The sequence below is a fragment of the Meriones unguiculatus genome, chromosome 17 (assembly GCF_030254825.1).
Source record: "Meriones unguiculatus strain TT.TT164.6M chromosome 17, Bangor_MerUng_6.1, whole genome shotgun sequence".
Taxonomy (NCBI): Eukaryota; Metazoa; Chordata; class Mammalia; order Rodentia; family Muridae; genus Meriones; species Meriones unguiculatus.
This window is the reverse complement of record NC_083364.1, coordinates 74113333-74129252: the sequence shown is the minus strand read 5'-3', so window position 1 is coordinate 74129252 and position 15920 is coordinate 74113333. Positions and strand designations below refer to the sequence as shown.

Sequence of the window (15920 nt, the reverse complement as noted above, 5' to 3'; positions counted from 1 at the left end):
GGTGTTGGTTGCCTTCAAGTTATGCTTGCTGCTACTACATCCTTAGAATTATTTTGGCATGCTTGTCATTGTTGTGGCTCATAGGCATTATACCTGGCTAGGTCTGCTGGTTGCTTCCCTCCATAGGAAGCTTGCATGGTGTAAATCTAGCTTTATTTTTTTTGAGACAGGATTTCTCTGTGTAGTCTTTCCTGTCCTGGAACTCACTTTGTAGACCAGTAGACCATGCTGGACTTGAACTCAGAGATCTGACTGCCTCTTCCTCTAGAGCTCTAAGACTAAAAGGTAGCACATTTTTAATGTAGATACAAATATTCTGATTCAGTAGGTCATTTCACTCGTGCTCTACATTGTTGTAGGCAACAAGTCCAAAGGTAATTGAATGTGTTAAAAAAAAAAAGACTTTTCTAGATGTTAACTTTGAAGTTTGTTACTTGGCATTTATTAGTTTTAGCTATATCAGTCTTTTTCTATAGGTACAGTCTTTCTTTGTAGGCACATATGGTGTTTGAGCTAAATACGTTATGCCTTCTTAAATTATAATTTTCAGAACATAGAAACTGTCGTTTTATAGAAAAACAGTTTGAAGTTGTAATCTTTTTACACTGGTCCTGGGGGAGTGATACATTAATAAACAAATGCTGAAAGCAACTTGAAGTAATTTGTGTTTATTTAAACATACTTTTAAACCTTTGATCTGGGGATTTTGGCAAAATGTGAACTAGTATGTATCTTGATTTTTAGGTTTATGATTGATTTCTAGTAAATCTTGTGCACAACGGAGAAATTTGGAAGCTATACTTTCAGGGAAAGAAAATCCTTAAAAGCCTTCTTACTTGTTAAAAGTATCCAGTGGAACTCAAATGTACAGATTGAAGTTGACTCTGAGGCAGGAATGGTGTATGTCAGCAGACCTTGAAATAGTCATATAAATAGGAACCTGTCACTCTTTCTGCCAGCCTGGTTATAGGCCTGTAGTAAACTCTTGGTCTATACTTGGTCACGTTGCCCTCTCTACCTCTGTTCCACATTCAGTCAGTCTGTTCTAGAGCAATACTTTCTCTGTATTGAGTTCCTAGATTCTAGTGTACAGAAAATTTCAAAAATCTATTAAGTGGTTTGATTCATTAATAATCTTTAGACATAAGCTAGAAAAGTAATGTGTTCTTATTTCATAGGAATACAAAAAAGGCTCTTGATGATAAGGTTAAGTTCTGCATGGTCACATGACAAGGCAGCTGTACAACTGACACTGCTATCTTGGCTTCCTTGTGCTTTTTATTTTTTTTAATGGCATGTTCTGATTTTCTATATGAGACAACTTACCGACTAGCTTTCTAGGCCACAGATGATGACTGGAATAGGAGTTTAGGATACAGCGGCATCCACATTAGCCTCTGACTGTGATTTTGTTAAGGTAGAAGGTTAACACTCACATTAATTATAATGTTGCTTTGCGCTAAGGACATAATCTGAACTCTGGGTAGATACTAGTTATTTTTGATCCTTTAGGCTGTTTCTCTCACTCTAACTAAACTGCTTTTTTTCTTTTTTTCTTAAAGTGTGCGTACCATATTTAAACATTTAACTGCAACAACTTCAACCAGATGCCAAATTAAATTGAAAAAGTTTCCTCTGCATATCTAATTTTATGCCCTTACTGTATTTCATATATATATATATATATATATATATATATATACAACTGACTTCCTTTTATCTTTGCTGTCGCCTTTTCAAACATTTGATTTTTGACTTATATGCTGTCAATTAAATTCTTTCTCCTCAGAAAGAATATAGTGTGCATATGTGAAAAATGTTTTACTTCATAAACACAGGCAAATATCTATTTACATTCTAAAATTAGGACCAGGTATGCAAATATGATGCTGACATGTACAGATTTACTGTGTTGCTTCCCCACTTAAAAACTTGAAATATAATTTATTTTGTATTATTTTTCTTTGTTACCTCATCTTGAACTGATTTAGGCATATAGTAAACATCTCAGTTTGACTTTGAATGCCATTTTTTTTCACAAACATTTTAATGTAATGCTGTCCATACCAACATTAATATTTTGTGTCATGTCACAGCAGCACCAAGGGAGACCGAGAGCTTCAGAGTGAATTCCTCCACAAATTAATCACTACCCTGGCTTGAAGTACAGTTTGGGATTCAATTACTCAGCTCCCCAGGCTAGTGTTTTTACATATTAAATATTCAGTTTCCACTGGGAGATGCAAACACAGACAAGCACAGAATTTGTCATTGCTAAATGTCAAAATCAGCCCCCAAACCAACACTCAGGCTGTAGAGAAAAGCCTAGAGTTATAACTACAGGATCACAGCCTGAGAAAAACATAGTCAGTTGGAAACACAGTAAGTTATAATGTATTTAATGTGCCTTACCTACTGAACATCATGCCTTTGCAACATGGAGAGTGTGTTGGTTGCTCACCCTCCCTCAAGTTCCTTCAGTTACCAGGCGCTTCTCAGACATTCTTAACACATGAATCAGAGGAAGGAGGCCGCCCAGTGGGGTCAGCTGTCACTCAGAGCAGTACAAAGACCCATTCTGCCTTCTACTCTGCCTTCTTCAGGGAGCAATGTTGCTGAAATGCTACATGTGATTTCAGTCTTTCATAAAACTATCTTTCCATTCAAAACAGTACCTTGGTTTATCTGGAACCCTAAATCATGGGTTTCGTCTTCAAAGCCAATCAAATCTTCATCTGAGTCGCAGGATAATGTTCAATCTGAGAATTTTTAAACTGCATTTAAGCACATAGAATCTACAAAATTAAAATTAAATTGGTCCGATTCTACATTTAGCTTAACAAAAAATTCTATATGGAAGATTAAAAGTAATTACTGGAAAAATGGCCCAGCAATTAAAAGCAATTGTTGTTCTTCTAGATGATTTGATTTGAGCCCCCAGCACCCACATCATGAGGCTCTCACATCTCCTCAGTCAGCTGCACTCCCTTCCATATACCTGCATGTAGACATACAAATGTACAGATGAATAAAATAACAAACCCCTAAAAGAGAAAGAGAGCAGAAATCAAGCACCACAATACCTTGTAGTGTGAAATCATCTCCACTTACAAGTTACACCATATGAATTTTTCTCTGTAGAATAGACATGAATAAATATTGAGCCAGTCTGTCTGAATCTGTAGTTAATTTTGAAGGATTCACTTACTTTCAGCAAACAAGGTGTGTAGTTGATTTTAAAGAGTCATTTACTTTCAAGAAACAAGGTAGTTTATTTTGTATGTTTTCTTGTTACTTTGACAAACTAAAGGAGATTAAGACATAATATTTTTTCAGAGACCCACTTTTACATTGCATAGAATATCCTCAGTAATATTAATTTTATATATATTTTTTCAGGACTGAACAGATGGTTGATATAAAAACTAAGTAGCAAAAAATATTATAAAAATGTGTTGTATATATTCAGTAAAATATTTTTCAAACATATTGTGAATATGTTTTTTGTCTTCAATTATGTATTTTGAAAACTATTTTCTTGAGTTTGTATTACATATTTTGGGAATAGTTTCCATCCCACCATTTCTGTATCATTTATTTCAATCTCTCTGTATGTCTGTCTATATATGAGAGGCCGTCTGACCTCCAGAAGAGCCAGGGCTACACAGAGAAACCGTGTCAAAAATAAAAAAAAAAAAAGGAATTGGTCATTTAAAAACTAGGAAGAAATAATCCCCTTAAAATGGTACTATGTGCAAACATTCCTCCTCACAATAAAAGAATAAATGTACTTTGTACTTGATGAATAAATAGTAAAAAATATCAGTATAACATAGTTTAATAAGAAATTTATTTGGCTTTTTTGGAATTTGAAAAAGGAAACCTTGAAATTCAACCATCCATGGTAAAAGTCATGGTTTGGGCCAGAAGTGATCATGAAAATCTAAAATATTTCTCAGCTATAGTGATTGGTAGTGCTTAAAATTCAACATTCCAAACAGACATTCCATGCTTTAAAGCAACTCAAGTTCACTTACTTGATAGCATTTCTTTCCTACCCTTTAATGGTGTTGATTCCATGTCCTCATTGTTTTCATTTTCTTATAAGCACTTTAAATTTGTACTCTCGGTTTAGATTGTCTTAAAATTTTGGAGAAAGTTGAGCTTGAAAATTTGAGAATACTTTTATTAAAAATAATTCCATAAGTCTGTAATCTTGTCCCATAAACTTTTTTTTCTATTACAACAAAAAAGCAATGTATTCATAACATACAAACATAACCAAACCAGTTCCTCTACATGTGTGCTTAATGCCATTCTTTTTGCTCAAGGACTTTGTTTTCTCCTTTTTCATACTGTATTATCCATTATCATCATTGCTGTCTGGCACCTCCCTTCTCATTGTGTTATTTCTTTAATTCTATTTCCTTTCTTCTCTTAACTAAAATATTACAAATAAATGTACAAACATTATCTAATAGTTAATGCAAATAATAGTTACTGATATCTTGTCCAGGCATTTGAAACAGCAACAAACAAACAACCACCACCAGCAGCAAAACAAAATAAAAACAAAAACACAAAACCCTGTTAATCATCTTTAATTACTTAAAATTTCTGATTCCCCACATCCTGTTTGTTATGACGTTCTTGTATTTGTGCTTTCAAAATCTATTTCTTTTCTAAGTACTTCTCCTTATTTCAAACCATCTTTTGTCCAGATGACAACTACAAACACTAACTAATCTCAGGCTACCATACATGCTATACAAGCAGTAATGGTTTTGAATTCAACAATGACAAAGCTGGCATCTTGTAACTTTAAGCTTTGTACCAAGCTTTGATTATGTACGCTTACCGTATTATTATTATTGTTATTTTTGGTTCATTGTATTACAGACATCTTTCATTAGTTGGAAGAAATTTAACATGACAAATATTTCTCACTACAGGATCTTTGAACATATGATTCTTAGTATGTTAAATGACCCACCTCAACTCAGTACAGTCTTGTAAAATTCAAGTATATTTTTTTAAAAAATAGGGAGCGGGATACAGCTGGGATACAGAGTTAACAAAAAAAAGAATAAAATTTAAAAAATAAAAAAATATATATATATAATTAAGATTTTTCTGTATCCTCTTTTCTGTCCTGATTCTCATTATAATGCATAGTTTGGGTGTTTATAACAATTTATATTTCTGTTACATGCATGTCTTTCTGTCTATCCATTTAATTATCTGCATTTTAACTGGATTTTTTCTTAAGATATTTAAGGTCTCCAGATAAGAAGAGACAATGTATTTGAAAAGTAAGCTAGTATTCTATATTCATGCCTATTGCAAGGTTTGAGATATAGGGGTTAATAAAGTATTTGAAAACACACTTGTTATATAATTAAATAGAAAACAAACAAGCAAACAAATAAATTAAAAGCCATTTTTAGAGGCAGAAAATGATCAGCACTCAGTACTAATATCAGTTACATTGTAACTTGTTTTGCTCTTATTTTTACGAGGAGTCTTGAATTTCATGGTAGGGTGATGAAAATTACTTGAAACAGGTTTCCTAGCAAAAGTGGCAGGGGAGAACCAAGGAACACACCTTAGAAGGAGAAATGATTAGAGAGAGAGGCAGAAAAACCTGTTGCTTTTGCCAGTAGCACTTCTGATTGCTATATTCTATAAGTTGCTTTCTCATACTAAGCACATTGAGTGAGAACTTTAGAGAGTCTCAGTACTAGAGATTTCACAAGCACTAGTCCAGCTAGGAACAGAAAATCCGCCCTCAATGAAACCGTAGAAGATGCGGGACATACTCTTAAAGTTCACTTCACAGATTATCCAGGAGCTGCACAGTTCTTCTGGTGTCTTAGGAGGGCAGCAGCCTGCCTCTTTCCACACTCTCCAGTCTTTGTTGTGGAACATCGTTTCATAAAGCTGAGCACACAAAGGGATGTGACTTTTGCAAACAAAACACTTAATATCAGGGATAATGCAGAAGCTTGTGGGGCGTATTGTGCAGGTATCAGGAAGATGTTCACTGTCTACCCATTTGGACATTCTGTCTCTTTCTGGCTATTTGGATATATTTGAATCAGCACTAAAATACAAGATCTTCCTCAGAAAGACAAATGGGATGGAAATTGGAAGAAGGAGAAAACAGGAAACAGGACAGGAGCTTACCACAGAGGGCCTCTGAAAGACTATACCCAGCAGTGTATCAAAGCACATGCTGAGACTCATAACCAAACTTTGGGCATAGTGCAGGGAATCCTACAAAAGAAGGGGGAGACAGTAAGACCTGGAGAGGACAGGAACTCCACAAGGAGAGCAACAGAACCAAATATCTGGGCACAGGAGTCATTTCTGAGACTCTTAATCCATCCAGGGACCAATCATGGATATACCCCCCCTGCTCAGACGTATCCAAGTGGGTTCTTTCTTAAGGGGAACAGGGACTGTCTCTGACATGAACTCAGTGCCTAGCTCTTGGACCACCTCCTCCTGAGGGGGGTAGAGGAGCAGCTTTGCCAGGCCACAGAGGAAGACAATGCAGCCAGTCTTGAGAGACCTGATAGGCTAGGGTCAGATGGAAAGGGAGGAGGACTTCCCCTATCAGTGGACTGAGGGAGATGAGGGAGGAAGGATAGGATTTGAAGGGAGTGAGAGAGGGGGCTACAGCTGGGATACAAAGGGAATAAACTGCAATTAATATATAAAAAAGTAAAAATTTAATAAAAAATTCAAGATCTTCAATCTTAATTATAAAGCTTGAGAAAAAAAATGTCCAGTGGAAATTATTTTCAGGTATAAAATTAGAAACTTCTTTCAAGTCCTTTGCCTAGATTTGCATAACTTTGAGGGAAAACAAATCCCAAATTTAAAAATATATACAGTGCAGATTAAAAGACAAGTCAGACTGCCTTGTATGAGTTCCTTACTATGACTTCTAGCGGACACCAAAATCATCAGGACTGAGGAAGAGGTGGTCTGGAGAGAGAAAAACAGACAAAACCTCCCAGGACCATCCAGGATATCATTCCAGCTTTATTTCCCTTGCCGAAGGGCTTAGTTTTCTCACATTAATGAGCTAGAAGGTAATGTAGATCCCGCGATCAAGTTGGCAGAAGCTCCCCTCCCTACCTGGATGCTCCCAAATTGTAAGTCACAGCTTTACAAGGATTTAACTTTTCCCTTTCCAAAATAACCAAATGTTGTGGTGAGGGGACCACTAATCATGACAAAAATATACTGCAAATTCTTTCTTTTGGTAAAGAAAAAAAAGGAGAAAGCTTTAGTTGAGTGCTGGTGTTTCTACTTTTAAACTATGAGGCATGAAGAAGTTATTTCTTAGTAGAAGTACTATCTAACTTGAACAAAAGTATGTTTGGCAGGTTGCCAGTTTGGTTGGGTAACGTGGGACGTTGGTTAAGCAACATAACAGAGACATCAAAAGTTTGTATAAGCAGAGTTCTGTTTAACTACATAATTCTAAATTCGCTGGTCTAGAACAGTTGTTTGAAAGAAGAACAATTTTGACACCAGTCATACATGTGGGGTTATTTTTTATTATATTCTTAGGTAGCAATATTATATGTCTAGAACATCCAAGATAAAATTGTAAGTTGCAAAAATTATATGAGATGAGCAAACATTAAATTTAAGATGCATTTGTAAGCATTAATTTATTTCATATACCTATAATGTAGTAAATTTATAAAACACTTTTAGATGTTAAAAATGAAGCTTATAAAAATTCAAAGTTCTATCAAAAGAAAATAACCACCATAGAAATTTTGAGACTAGCAAATAAAATAATATTTATTATCATTTTAATCAAGCAATATAAATGGAATTTATAATTTTTAATTATGTTTTTACTAGGATAGAGGTATGACTACATTTTTATGGAGAAATGAGCTGAAATCAGTTTCCAAATTCAAAAAGTCACACTTTCATTGAACTTTCTCTCTCAGGCTTTAGCAAAAATACATTTGTCAATTATATATACAATGTTCAAGATGAAGCACATTTATATAACATTTTTGAAGTAAGTCTAGCTTGGGCTTTAGTGATGTTTAATATCTAGAAGGAAAATAGAAGTTAAATATATAAAAATCATATATAAACAGCTATTTTAATTGTCTTAAGTTGTATTAAGGACAATGTATGGTATTTTCAGTGATAACATAATAATTTAAAAAGAATGATGGTTAAGCTTTTAGAATTTCTTATTTGTGATTTTAATTATAAAAAGAATAAAATATATCAGTGCTCATTTAAATATTCTCTTCAAATGCAGAACACTATGTAAATGGGTTTTGTAAAACCGTTGCCTATTAGAACAACTATTTTCCCATAGTAAGTGATTCATTTTAAAGGCAGGGTCTCACTCTGTAGTTCTGTGACCTGGAACTCTCTGAATGGACTAGACTGGCCATGAGCATCCAGAGTGGTGTCCTTCCCTGCACTGCAGACATTAACAGTAGTGCTACCATGCCTGACCGTTACTAAAAGAACCTTTCTGTATAGTTTTATTAAATAAAAAACTTTACTATTCAATGGTACTATATATTGATATTGAGAGATTCATATTTCATGATACAACCAAGGGTGCATTTACACTAATCCGTAACAAAAGAGCAAAACATAAAAAAGAATATGTCATCTAAACATGTGTGCAAAGATTGCGATAAACATAAAATGTTACTATTTTCCTCTTAAACATGAGAATGTCCTTATCTATAATACACCTTTGTAAATTAATGTATTCCATTGATGGACTATTATATGCATATGTTTATAAATAACCATTTTTATTGGCTTGGAATCTCTTTTCTCACATCTGCTTCCTGCTACAGATATTTGTTTAATATGATGAATGATGGAAGTTGCATGTGAATCAGAATGGAAGCAAGTGAGTGCTCAAATACATGTAATTTGTATTTATAAAATTTCTGCTTAGTCCAGAGTGAAATGAAAGGAAGTCATGATCACATCCTATTCTTCAGTGTGATAATTATGAAATTCATTTGTAAGCATTCCCATGAGGGAATAAACCTTCAGCCAACAGTAAGAATCATTTCAGCTACCAAACGTGGATGAGAGCATCTCGTTCCTTTTCTGTGATGGTGGTTGCTGTGGCTAGCAACTTCAAGAATCTCAGACATTTCACAGTGTATGAGAATAGAGATGATGCTTTTAACCATGGCCTTTACAATTAGGGTGAGGCTCATTTTCTATTAATAATATATGTAGTAGCATAAATTTCATATCACACTATTACATGCTAGAAAGTAAATCAATTCCCAAGGCCAAATTGCTCTGTTTGGTTCATGTCTAATATCCACGAATGACCACAGCAGTCTAAAGTCACAGTCTTTGCACAGCCCTTTCTGTTTGAAAGGGTGCCCCAAGCATAGCACGCTAATCAAAGTGAATATAAACTTTGCACACCCTTAGCCAAACATTTTAACGTTAATTTTTTTTTACATACTGACATAATAAATAACTATTTAGAAGTTTATCTGCCCACACTATATAGAATAAATGTATTTCTACTGCCTTTTGAGGTTTTTCTCCATCAGACACACTTTCACACATGCTCTTTTGTTTGTTTCTATGGTTCTTGACGGCAGGTGAGAAGGAAGTGAACTCTATATACTGAGCTTCAGCCAGCAGGGCAGCCACTATCCACATGTGATTCATTCAATTAAAAAAATATAACAGATTGTTTTTATTATTATTTTACTACATTGTGTTCAAGACTTTTCAGTGTTTTAATGGGGCAAGAAAACTTTTTCATCACTATAAAATACTCTATAGGACTTTCTTCTGAGAGACTACAGATGAAACAGAATACACAGAGAATCTGTGTTCGGCTCTGCCGATGGCTCTGGGTACATCTTAGGGATGCTTGCTATTAGTCTTGCTATTGGATTCTGAGTTGAACTCATTTTTGAACAGAAATCCAGAAGTGTCTTCTAACAATACAGTAAACTAGAGCAGTTGGGGAGCTTCTTCAGGGCGTCAGAGGATTTTAAGTTGCTCAAATTATAATTTAGTTTATTGCCTTACCAGTGACAAACATGTTATTAAGATCCTGTAGGAATGGAGGCTGCTGATGCAGACCAGACAGTTTGTAATAGGGCAGGCAAAGGAGGGAATCTTGAGTAAAAAGTCAATCAATTTGAGTTTTGCTTTGCCTTTGTTGAAGCGACTATTTTTGCTGTTGTTTGAAAATACCCATTTCATATGGACTTTGGGGGTATTATTAAGTTATCATTCCCCACTACACACTGTCCTGAAGTAAATATTTCAGGTGCCTGCATGTTGTATGATTTTAGGATTTTTCTGGTATTTGTGTACTTTGCAATTATTAAGTCTTATGCTTTTTTTTTTTTAAAAAAAGTTGAATATTCATTTCATTATGATGGTACCCATAACTCACATATGTATTGCCTTATAAATAACATAAGTTATAGCATCTTTTATAACTTCACCATCCTTTACATCTGTTTATTATTTTGAGTATAGTTTTGAATTTGATATGACCTAATGTTTTCTTATTTGTCATTATATAAGAATGCAAGCATTAACAAAACAAAAATCTGTTAAGTACCATCCAGTCATTTAAGAATGTGAGAAGTTTGGGGCCCCTCTCCTCACACTGGGGAGGTGCCTAGTCTTATTGCAAGCTGCTATGCTGTGTTTGGTTGACGTCCCTGGGTAGCCTGCCCTTTTCTAAAGGGTAAAGGAGGAAGAGTGGATGGCGGGGAGGTGTGTATGGAGGAAGGACTGGGAAGCAAGGAGGAAGGGGAAACTACAGTCAGAATGGAAATATGAGAGAAGAATAAGTTTTTAGAAAAGAAAGTAAAAGTATGCAAGCAAATTAAGGATTCATGTGTCACACTTGAAAAAAAATCAGGTTTAGGTTGAATTAAGAGAATAATTGTTGACTGCTCATGAGGTAAAAACAAATTTACTGATAAGTATTTTTTAAAAATAATCTGTGCAAAGAAAACTAATCATAGGTGAATAACAGCATAGTTCACTTCTAGTTACTGTGTTCAGAGTCATCTATACCTTTCACTCAGCTGGGGTAAATCATGAACAAGTATGATAATTTTTATTATGCTCCAGTTTTACTGATATTTCAACATTTATATAAACAAATTTGGATTTTGAGATACCAGAATTCTGTTCTCAAATTTGAGTTTGTATTTAAAATGATATTTAAGGGTTCTTAAAGAATAGATTTTTTAAAAAATATTTCAAAAATGTATTTATAGGGCTAGAGAGATGGCTCGGTGGTTAAGTGCATGAACTGCCCTTCCAGAGGACCCGAGTTCCATTCCCAGTACCCATATAGTGGTTCATAATCTGCAACTCCAGATCTAGCAGATACCTCTGTCTCTTCTGACCTCTACAGGCACAGAAGATATGGGCACAGGCAAACAAACATCCACACATCCACACGAATACACAAATAGTATTCTTTGATCCATTAAAAAATACATTTAAATATTTGTGATGGCTGAAATTGTGACTCAGTGGTATCGAATTTGCTTACCATATGCAAGACCCTGGGTTTAAACTCAAGACAAGCTCTCTCTCTCTCTCTCTCTCTCTCTCTCTCACACACACACACACACACACACACACACACACACACACTTTCTCTCTCACACACATGCAGAGATTTTGGTTTTTTTCTGTGGTTTTATTTTTTTTAATTTTTTTCATTTTCTTGTATTACTTCTTGAAAGTATTCAGCAGAATTTGGTCACAACAGCTTCTTTGGTGGTTTGGAGTTCTACATCTCTTAACACATCATTGTTGGTTTAATGTTACTCTTTAGCCTTAACTCATGTCTGAGCTAAGTCAAAGATAAACTCTTGACTTGATTCCAGTTAATGTATTCTCATTGGACACTGACCATTTTTCTCTTTGTGTAATTTTAGGGAATCAACACCTGAATTATCCTGGCATTATACCTGGTCACTAGTATTGGAAAATCTTTCTTGCAGAGGCAAATTAAGTGCTATGGACATTGATTTTAAACTAAATGAATACTATTCTTATTCCAAAATAGCTATTTTGCCAACATAAATATCTGCTATATAACTTTCTGAGCATTCTTCCATATTTAAAAATAAAAGTTACCATTTCATTAACCTATTCCCTTAAATATGAGTATAATATATCTAACATAATTGAAATTATTAAGTAATGTTCTAGATTGTTATAAGGAGACAGGTTTTTCTTTCTAACAGATCAAACAAATATGTACAGAAAATGGCATCTAAAATAACCTTTACTGTATATTTCTATTATCTAAATATTCTGGACTTCATACTCACCCAGAGACTATATGTATATATATATATATATATATATATATATATATATATATATATATATATATATATGTAACTTCATATGAAGCAGTATAATGTGCAATCCCATAATTTTACCCAGGGGACAGCATTGGTGCCACTGTCATTTTGGTATTTTAAGCATTTAGCATGCTACTTATCTCCGAGTATATGTAGTATCTTAGTGAACAAATGGATAATATTGTACTTAGGAAGCTACTTAGTAATTCCCTTAAATACATTTATATAGTACGGTCACACAATGATGAAATATAATTGTTATTGTTTCAAAGTCATTTAAGAAGTATGCAGTTAGCAGGCTAATTCTTAGAACAACTGCATTTATAAGAATTAAAATTGATAATATAAAGTTTCTGAGGACACTGAATCCTCAGATCATTTTTGAGATTCAGTAATGACATCTTCTAGTGTGTGTGTGTGCTGTGTGCACATTTCTCTGTGGGTGTGAATGCCTGTCTGGATAGGGCAGAGACAGAGCTTAGAGGTTGATGTCCTGTCTTTGAAGTTTTCCTCAATCACTTCTCCACTTCTCTTTTTTTAATTTAATTTAATTTTATTAATTACACTTTATTCACTTTGTATACCCCCATAAGCCCCTCTGTCCTCCCCTCCCAGTCCCACCTCCCCCCCCCTTCTTAATGCATGCCCCTTCCCAAGTCCACTGATAAGGGAGGTCCTCCTCTCCTTCCTTCTTATCTTAGTCTATCAGATCACATCAGGAATGGCTGCATTTTTGTCTTCTGTGGTCTGCTCCCCCCTCAGGGGGAGGTGATCAGAAAGCAGGCCAATCAGTTTATGTCAGAGGCAGTCCCTCTTCCCATTATGTAACCCTCTTGGACACTGAACTGCCATGGGCTACATCTGTGCAGGGGTTCTAGGTTATCTCCATGCCTGGTACTTCACTTCTCTTTTGAGACAAGGTTTCTTCCTGAATCTGGAGCTGACCAATTTGAATAGACTGGCCAGTGATCTCCTGAGATACATTTCTCTCCATGCCCCAGTGGTGGAGGTGACTGAACCTGTTGCCACAGATGGTGTTTTTACGTAGGCTCTGGGTCTCTAAGCTCAGGTCTTCCTGCATGTGTAGCAGGCTCTTTACCCACTGAGCTGTCTCTCCAGTTCCACCCTTGTCCATCTTATTAGAAGCAAGCTTGGTGATTTACTAAAAATTAAAAATCTATTTGTGAAATCTCAAAGGAGTCCATGGAAGAAAATAAATGTCAGTATTCCTTCATTTTAACAAAACTTGAGACTATTCTTTCCTGAGATGCTGTGGAATATAAGCTACAGATGTGTTTACTCTGGTATGTATGTAGTACCAAATAACTCCCATAAACAGAGTGAAGGGCCCAACCCCTCTCTATGTTTCTATGCTGAAAATAGTACAGTTGCCAAGGAATATTTCAGTTCCATACTGCTGGATAGGTGTTAATAGAGTGCTTTCAGCAACACAGAAATAAACATATCCAAATAATTTCATAAAAGTGTGGTTATCAGTCCTGAAGAGACCTGATAGCCTAGGGTCATATACAAGGGGCGGAAGACCTACCCTATCAGAGGACTAGGGGAGGATCATAGGGGGAGAAGAGGGAAGGGTGGTGGGATTGGGAGGAGATGAGGAAGGGGAACACAACTGGGATAAAAACTAGCTATATTGTAATAAATGATAATATGAAAAATGTTCATAAAGTAAAAAAAAAAAAGTATGGTTATCTGAAAGTGACCGGCTTTAAAATTGGCAGGAAGAAATTAATTGTGACATGGCCAGTGTCTGATGATATAAAACGAACAGTGTGGCGGCTTGTGCACAACTTCCCTTCCCTACAGGACAACAAGCAACTGTGAGGACACAAGACTGCTTGCTCAACGGTCATTATGTCCACTAGAGAATTTGAATAGGTTATAGGTTGTCATTCAGTCTGCCTGTCTGTCTGCTTTTTTCATTCACTCTTCTTGATACACATATACATATTGGAAGAAAAGGAGAGTTTCCAGGGAATTGAAGAAGCTAATTTTTTCTCTTTTGTAGGGGGAATTTTAGCATACCACCTGGGGCACAATATTATCACATTAGTCATAAAAGCAGTGGTATCTCCAGTGGGCAGGCTTGTAAGATGCTCGCTCATCAGCTGGTACTGATCCAGAATTGGCCAAGTAAAATACTCCAACTTGGACCTGAAGCTTCTTGCCCTTATGAAACAGTTTGCATAAACTTACATACTAGAAATATCAAGAAGCAAAGGAAAACTCCCTTTGCAAACTTCTTAAGGTTGTTCACCTACTTTCTGCCTAGGATGGCTGTTCCCTCTTTCCTCCTGAGAAAACTCACAGTAGTATTCCAAGTTACATATGGCCTCTTGTACAAACTTTTTATTAACAGAGTCTCTTCCTAAACTGTGAAACCATAGTGTGGGTATGTATATATACATTTCCAGTATGTACATATATATTTTCTTCTAAACATGGAAAGAAATACCATTTCTATAATAGCTATGAACTTGCTATCAATAAATTGACAGTTGTTGAATAAAATAATGGTGGAATAAATAAAAGTTAAAACTTAACATTTAGTGATCAAACTTTTAAAATTAATGTGTCTATTTTAGCATATGGATTCTAGAACATGTTATCAAAAACAATGATATTGATAGTATGTTAAAAGAGCACAGGCTAACATACTTTTATAATAACTATGAAGATATTAAGAGATGTAAATATATTTGATCAATTTTTAATGGCAAAGGGCCCAAATTTTTTTTTAAAAAATCACTTATTTAGAGTCTTTATTTTTCTAGGATTTTTAGGTGTGCAGTTAAATTAAGTTGAGACGTCTCAAACTTCTTTCTGGAGGCACTTATTGCTATGCAATTTCCTCTTAGCTCTGCTTTCATTGTGTCCCATAACTTTTGGTAAGTTGTGCCTTAATTTTCATTGAATTTTAGAAAGTCTTTAATTTATTTTTTCCTCTCTTCCCTGACCAGGTTGTCATTGAGTAGAGAGTTGTTTAGTTTCCATGTGTATTTAGGCTTTTTGTTATTTTTGTTGTTCTCTAGTTGAGGTCTAGTTTTAGGCTATGGTGGTCCGATAGGTTACAAGGGATTATTTCGATCTTGTATCTGTTGAGGCTTACTTGCTCTGTGACCGACTGTACAGTCAATTTTTGAGAAGGTTCCATGAGCTGCTGAAAAGAATGAATACTCCATTGAGTTTGGGTACAAAGTTCTGTAGACATCTATTAGATCCATTTGATTTAGGACCTCTGTAAAGTGTCATTATTTCCCTATTTAGCTTCTGTCTAGATGATCTGTCTCTTGGTGAGAGTGGAGTGTTGAAGTCTTCCACTATTAAGGTGTGCCCTACATTTAAATATCTAAAGCATGGGCTATCACAATTCAGACATTTAGAGCAGCAGAGATACTCAGAGAGGAATTTTGCTGGGTGAGGAAATCTTGCTTTGAAGGTATGGTGATGGTGAAGAATAAGGGACATTCAAGATAACGTTTACAGACTAAGCAAGCT

The 15920-nt window shown here is 35.1% G+C and overlaps 1 protein-coding gene across 6 annotated transcripts in view; it reads right to left on the bottom strand.

The window, feature by feature from the left end:
- The window catches only part of Robo1 (roundabout guidance receptor 1), a 1064494-nt gene that overhangs the window by 610808 nt on the left and 437766 nt on the right, over nucleotides 1-15920 (bottom strand). The gene's annotated exons all lie outside the window — the stretch shown is intronic.